This window comes from Sapajus apella, unplaced genomic scaffold (genome assembly GCF_009761245.1).
Source record: "Sapajus apella isolate SASKATOON/1434 unplaced genomic scaffold, GSC_monkey_1.0 scaffold6, whole genome shotgun sequence".
NCBI classification, from domain to species: domain Eukaryota; kingdom Metazoa; phylum Chordata; class Mammalia; order Primates; family Cebidae; genus Sapajus; species Sapajus apella.
The window spans coordinates 67,210,100-67,218,021 of record NW_022436946.1 but is presented as its reverse complement, the minus strand read 5'-3'; the positions used below and the strand labels follow the sequence as shown (position 1 = coordinate 67,218,021).

Sequence of the window (7,922 nt, the reverse complement as noted above, 5' to 3'; positions counted from 1 at the left end):
AATTATTGTCTGAGGGTCATCTAGCAACATGTTCAAAATGCAGTCTCAGAGTAAATTCAAACCAGTCCCTGGAGGAGTCCAGTGGGACTGGAGAGGTGTGAGTGAGGACAGAGAGGTGTAGGAAATGAATTAGTGAAATAACAGAAGTCCGATTGTGTAGGATCTTACATTATTTGTAAGAGTTTTAATTTTTATACTGGTAAAGTCTTAATGAGTATTTTCTAAAAAAAAAAAAAAAAAAAAAAAAAAAAAAAAAACTGTGATTGGAAAACCATGGTTTAATTGAAGCTAAATAAGTTTCTTCCCTCTACAATTTTTAATATTCTTTATCTATTGAGCGGATGGTGATATTGTTGACTATAGTTTAGAACATAGAAGGCAAATTAAGTGTGACCACAAAAGAAATAACAAATTAAATTGACATGTAAAATTTGAAGTGCCTGTGGAGAATACTGTGTAGAACTACCCAGAAGAAAGTTGGAAACACCTTTAAATCTTATACAAAGCAACTGAGAAAAATATTGAAAATTAAAATTAAATAATATTTAATTGGATAATTATTCATAATATCTATGAAATTTATGCCTATGCTATTCAAACAAAGAAAAGAGAAGAATCATTTGCCCATCTCAGAAGGAGGGCTAGGATCTGAATTTTCTATTTACAGTATTCATACTTTGTAGATTCTTTGGAAAATTGTTCGGTTCTTTAGCTCACTTTGTCCTGTGGATACGAAGCTTGAATCCAAGAGTCATTTCTCAACTTATTTTGATATGTAATATCTTCTTATATGGGCTTATCCAAGTTCACCAACAAATGCAAGAAAGAAAGAAAAAATTGCTTAACTTTCTCCTTTGAAGATTACTTTGCTTCTGTTTTATGTCATCATTGGTTTTTTCTATACCAAATGATGTAACCGAAAACAATATATCCAAGAGGTGACTCACCTTTCCAAAATATTGAGAGATGTTTGACTCACATCTCAAGAATCACCTTCATTTTTCCCTTGCATTTTTTTTCTGGAAACATAAAACTGAATATTTTGGTAATTGAGTAACTGGATCTTTGTTTAGTTTAATGGAAATTTGAGCAAATGTACCAAATTAGCAAAATGAATCATAGTGAACATTCTCTAGCCAGGCTTATTAAATTTTTACTATAGAGTCATCTAAAGTGTATTTCATGGGATATGTATCCACCTTCCAAAGGCGATATGCCATACTCAGCAGTGCTGTGGTTCTCATGGAAATGATTTTTCCATTGAACTTGATTGTCAGATTAACCATATCTAATTCTAGGGCACTGATTGTAAATGTGAATACTTGAACTTGATTCAGAACTATTAAACATGCTTAGAACTTCAGTCAGTTAATCCTGATGGAATTTTAGTCTCTAAAGACCAAAGTCACGGAAGTATGTTTTGGCTTTAATTTGCAGACATTTTTCCATTGCCATAGTTCTTTGTTTTAAAATCATTTCCTTGAGAACTGGTTAAGGACTTGGGGACTTTTTAATCTCTATCTACTTAACTAATGCCTCTATTCAATGACTGATAAAATCAGCAGATAGTTACCTTACGTAAAGAAAACAGAATACCAGTTTATAGCTGAAGTTATTCAATGCAGTGATATTCTCACATTTAAATTATTTTATCAAACTTATTCTGAATGATGACCAATGTTTATTTAGTGATATCATTATTAATAGCATATTACCACATTATTCTTTGAGCCAAACAAAGCCTAAAGAGAATCATTTGTCAGAAGATACCAAGCAGGTTTCCTTTTAAGCTAGCGAGTTAATTTTTAGAAAGCATTAATTTTATTTTCTTAGTTATAAAAAAAGTTATGTTACACTACAAAACCTAAGTGAATTGGCCTGCTTGGAACCTTTATTAAAAGGGAACTAATAATGAGAATTAGTATTTATTGACTGCTTAACTATGTGCCCAACACTATCTTTCTACAAGCCATGAAGCAGATACTTCTTAAATCTCCCTTTTTATTCATAACTACAAGTGAAAACATTGAGGCACAGAAAGATGAATTAAGTTGTCAATGATCATAAATAGTAGAGCCAAGATTTGATCCAAGGCAGTCAGAATCCAGCACTGCACTTTTAATTCCTATACCACACTGTCTCCAAAATAAAAAGAAACAAAAAGGAAAACAAAAGAGAGGTTACGATGAGCTAAGAAGAATGTGTTTAAAGCAACTGGTAAAGGAGCAACGGAAATAAAGTCAGACTGTGTGTGTAAAAGATGAAACACTACACAGCTATAATAAGACATCTAAAATTAGAGCATAAAACACTGGTTTTCTCAGTTGAAATTTAAATAGATTTAGAATGACCAATGACATTTTTTTTAGGTTAAAACTTTTCAATGGGGGTAGAACAGTCTAATTTTAAATAACCAATCTTTAGAGACAGCAAATGAACATACGAAAGCATTGTACCTATTACCTGGGAGGTACTTTATAACAGGAGTGACTAAGATGCTGATACTAAGTCTGGTTTGCCAAGAGAAGTCCTGGTACCCTCCTGTCGTTCCAATTTAATTTTTCACCTTTCCTTCTTTCATTTCAATGTGTCCTTGTTGAATAATAAATTTTATGATCCCCTAGCTATGTCCATACTCTTAATTCCTCCAAAAAGGATAAAATACATGCTACCACAGGCAATTTTTATTTTTCAAGTTTTTTCTCATTGATAACTGATGACCTCTCAAAGGCTCTCTCACAATGTAACAACTTCTTTAAAACCATTGAAGGAGAGTCTCACAAAAGGGCTGAGTTTGTCTTTTAAGGGCTTTCATATGACTGTATCAGGTCTGCCAAGGTTAATCTACCTTATGATTCATACAATATCAATTGTACTTAACACATGCAAAACCCCTTCACATTTGCCATGTGTGTAATCTAGTCAAAGGAGTGATGTGCCATCTCTTTAGACAGATTCTATTGTTCAGAAGCAAGTAAGTTGGCAATTCTACCTGTATTGAATAGGAGGTATTTATTCAAAAATGTAGCTCATTGAGAATGTATCCTCCTTAGGCTATGTCCACCAAAAGTAGTGACAGACCTTTCAATTTCTTCAAAACTGCCTGGAACACTCAGAAAACAAAAGAAGGTTAATAAATATTTGTTGATCTGAAAATTTTGAAAGGAAAGTGGCCATTTTAATGGTTCCAATGACATTCTCAGAACAGTGTTGATCTCGAAGAGATATGGACCAGACATGTTGTCCAAATTTGACAATAATTTAAAGATTCAACAACAGCCTCAGTTTTGTCATCAGAAAAAAAAAAAAATCTTCCATGTAAAATGTAAAATCTTCCCTGTTGCCTACCTATCTGTCTTGAAGAAAAATACATTGTAGATGGCACAAGCTTTCTAGGAATGGCAGAGGAGGAGATAATGTAGCATAGATATTCACAGTGACCATCTAGCAGACCAGTACTTCTAAGCCAGAATCAGAAGACATAAAATGCCCCATTTATTATAGATGAACATTTAGGTTATTACTTATGCAAGTGAAGTACTCTCTTAAGGCACATTTTTCTCTAACAATTAGTGTTGTTATGTTTAAGTTGTCTAGAAAAATGATAGAAGAATTTGTGTAGTTATATCATTTTATAATGTTTTTGTAATTTAGATGATTAGTTCTACTTAGTAACATGTAAAATTAATAAATTTATTTTGAAAAATCTTCAAACATAAAACAGATGTTCACTGCATCATGGAAGGAATAAATCATGGTTGCAAAGGAAGAGACAACCATGTAATCACACTTTCACCTGCTCATGTGCTTCACATGTGTATCTCACTGGCAAAGAATGTATTCATAAGCTTTGGGGCGCAAACCAAAACCATGTAAATCTGTTTCCACTGACATCACCAAAGACCTTGTGATCTGCCAATGCTGTTTCAATGTCATAAATTCAAATGAGTGAAAACTGCTTGTTATTTAGCAGAAAATAAAATCTACAAATATTTAGTAGACCTTATTTGCTCTCTCTGCAATGAAATTTTGTGAAATAAACACCCCTAGCCCAGTATTCTACACTGATAGAATCCCTGAAAAATAAAAAATTATAGCTAGATAACAGAAACAAGTTCTCATGTTCTATACCACTGTAGGATGACTATAGTTAATAACAAAACATAGTTTAAAATACCTAGAAGGAGGATATTGAATGTTCCCAACACAAATGGTAAATGTTTGAGACAATGCTTATGCTAATCACCCTAATCTGATCACTACACATATGTATATTCAAACACCACTATGTACTGCATGAATATATACAATTATTATTTGTCAGTTAAAAAAGTAATATTTGGTCAAGCATGGCGGTTCATGCCTGTAATCCCAACATTTTGGGAGGCTAAGGTGGGTGGATTAGTTTAGCCCAGGAGTTTGAGACCAGCCTGAGCCTCAGCAACATGACAAAACTCCATTTCTAAAAAAATACAAAAACTAGCCAGGCATGGTGGTGCATGCCTGTAGTCCCAGATACTCAGGAGGCTGAGGTGTGAGATCACCTGAGCCTGGGAGGTTGAGGATGAAGTCAACCGTGATCGTACCACTGCACTCCAGCCTGTGCAATAGAATAAGACCCTGTCTCAAAAATAAATTAATTTAATTTAATTAAATTTTAAAAAGATTGCCAAGGTAAGTGAGAAAAATGCGAAGGAAATAAACTCTCTTTTAAAATATTGGGTAATTTTCTTTGTGAATAACCATAGAGTATAGATAACATATGAAAATTAGGTTACTTTCTGTTTTCTAAATTTTCAAAAATTTCTAAAACACCCCAGAACACAACATCAAATTCATTGCTGCAGGCCTATCTGCATTATCTACTATATTTAGGGAAAACTTTACATCTGAGCCTAATGTTAAGTCTTACCAGACTCCTGGAAAAGTAAACCCAGAGAAGTGGTGATGAGTATAACTCTGGAATCACAAAAAATTAAGGGCCAGAATATAAGGATCCAAATTGTTGGACAGTTTTTTAAAAAGTAAAAACATTGTATTTATCAAGTTAAAAGAAGGTATCATGGATCATATTTACTACTAGTTGGGATCACACTGAATTTAAATCAAAATTTATTGAGCAATTTATTTCCCATCATACCAAAAAGATGAACTTTAAAAGACTCTATAACTTATGATTTCCTTCTCATGTAAAATTTGAAGACAAATTCAAAATATTAGTTACTATCATTATTTAAAGCAGTTTCTTTATATTTAGTTGTACTATATATAGTATATATACTAGTAGTATATATAGTGGTATATATTTTATATATACTTTATATAGATTTTATGCTACATATGTATGCATATATACACACACATACCTGCATAACACAAAGCTTAGTTTATTGCTTACTGCAGCAAAGAAGAATGCAACCTCTACAGAGTCTTCCTTCCTCAGTGTCTCGGAGGAGAAAGAGCAAATTGGAAATTTGGAGTCTGGTTTACGTGGCTCTTTCAATAAGGAAGCTTGGTTAGAGATATGTAAGTTTTATGTACTCTGCACAATACATTTGAATATCTATTTTATATTTAACAATTTTAAAAATGCATTTATTGTTTTTACATATTAAGTATAACAAATCATTTAAAAGTACGAGGAGAAAGGCAGCAAACCACATTGCCATGTATGTACCTATGTAGCAATCCTGCATGATCTGCACATATACCCCAAAACCTAAAACACAATAAAATATATATTTTAAAAATGCTATGATGTCTATTTATATATACATTGTTTCAAAAATCATAAAGAAATTAATATTCTAATATGTACATGGATTACATGGATTAAAAGTGACTTATTAATATGATTTATAAATATATATATATTTGGCTGGGACGTTCAAAAATGTTATAAGAAGGGATGCATGATGAAGAAAAGCCTGGAGATTGCTGGATTAGATAACCCATAGAACGAAGTGTCTACTGCATGAACCAAGGCTGTGGTTGTGGAAAGGTAGAGGAAGGAATAAGATCAAGAACCTGATGGAGTGGGATTTAGAGAAAAGACTGTTGGGAAGGTGGAGGTGTCATCAGCAGCAACTATGAAAAATGAATGTGGAGTGGAATGAATGATGAGGCTAGGAGCTGTGGAGATGGGTTTAAGTTTGCTGTAGAAATTGAGAATGAATAGAACAAGGGGGCTCAAGCAGTTATAATAGATTCACATTGCAGCACTAATGGTAGCCTTGTATCTAGGAACATAATGTGTATTCAATAAATGTTTTTAAGAAGAACAAATGAGTAAGTGAATGAAATAATGAATGAATAAATGCACAGGGCTTAGCAAAGCAATGTGGAGTGAGAAAATTTGGGCAAAATGAAAATGACCTTCTAACCGAGATTTCACAAATTGTTATTTCCTAAAAATAAAGAAAAATTGTAATAACAAATAAATAGAGTACAAATATATTACGAAATTATATGGCTACATAAATCCTTCTAGTATCTTTTTAGACAACATAAATATTATTTTATTTTCACAATAGGACTGTTGGTTACCGAAAAAATAAAAAGTCTTAAGAAGGGTAGTTTACTTGCCTCAGTAAGAACCTAAATGTCCCCAACTATAATAAACAGGGCATTGCATGTCTTCTGATGACCCGTTTAGTATTGTTTTTTAGTAAGCAGCATCTGCTGGCTGAGCACTATTCATGTCTTTGCCTCTTTCCTCATGTTCATTTCCAGAAAGCTTATGCCACCTGTGCAATGGACTTTTCTTCAAAACAAATAGACAGAAGAAAGACTTTATTGAGAATTTTGTTTTCCCAATGGACAAAAACAGTCCTTAGAATTGAAATCCTTACTGAATCTCTAAATTAACCCTGCATTTGGAGAAGGCTTCTAGAGATGAACACTGTGATTTATTTGAGAATACCTTTTAGAATCATTCAACAGGCCACTTGGCCTTTTAAATTTTCAAATCAGCAAGTATTTATTAACCATCTCCTATGAGATAGGACTATTAGGAGATTTGGCAGACTCAAATGATGTTGTCACTGCCTTTTGGGCTATTATCTGGCAATCTCCTGGGCCTTAACTTTGGTTTAAAATAATCTAAATAGAGCAACATGGAACACAGGTAAACAGTAGTAATTTTTAAGAAGGTCACCAGTAGCACACCAAGTTAAATCATCAGACATGTGTTTACCAAGCTCTGCAAAGAAAGGAGTTCAGGGTAAAAAATTATTATGTGTAGGAATAGCTGATTGATACTTAAAACGGTGTGATTGCTACTTCTAAAATACTTTATTGTCACCCTAAGTTTTGATTTTTAAGCTATCTTTCTGTTCTTATAACAACTATCTTGAAAAATATTTTTAAAATGAAAATCTTAGTGAAGAAAACACCTGTGGCAGAAAATCCCAGCCAACATTTAAATGTATACTTATTGTTGGATGATTCAAACAATAGAGTTAACAAGTAATTCAAAATACCCCCACCCAGTGGTGGAGGCGGTGATGAAAAAAAAAAAAATACCCCCACCCAAATTTAACAAGCAAGGTTTCTTTAATTCTTCAGCTGCTCGGGCCAGAATTTTAGTTGTTTGCATCTTGTTTCTTCACATTAAAGATCCCAAAGGTGAAATGTGAAGAAAACCCAAACCTTTGAGTACATTTTCCTTGTGAATATTGATAAAACACAATTTGAGTAACTATGTGAAGCGCAGTGTATTGATGGTAGAAACTTGACATGAAAGCATTTTCATATAAAAAGGTCTAAGCATTTTAGTTAATTCTAGATTTAAAGGGTTCGAGAAAATTACAGCATCTGCTCGAAAAGCTAGTGCTTCCCTACCTTTGCATTAGTAGTACCATGTGGATGGATAATATTTAGATTATATTTGAAATTTTAAGTCTAGTTCTGGGCACCATCAT

At 33.0% G+C, this 7,922-nt stretch overlaps 1 long non-coding RNA gene across 1 annotated transcript; it reads right to left on the bottom strand.

Moving 5' to 3' along the window:
• Positions 1-202: 202 nt before the first annotated feature.
• LOC116549666 lies at positions 203-5,708 on the bottom strand. Its single transcript, XR_004267990.1, has 3 exons — positions 5,678-5,708; positions 5,367-5,496; positions 203-3,103 (listed from the first exon to the last, which is right to left on the bottom strand). It is a non-coding gene; the product is annotated as an uncharacterized LOC116549666 (long non-coding RNA).
• Between the last annotated feature and the right edge of the window lie 2,214 nt (positions 5,709-7,922).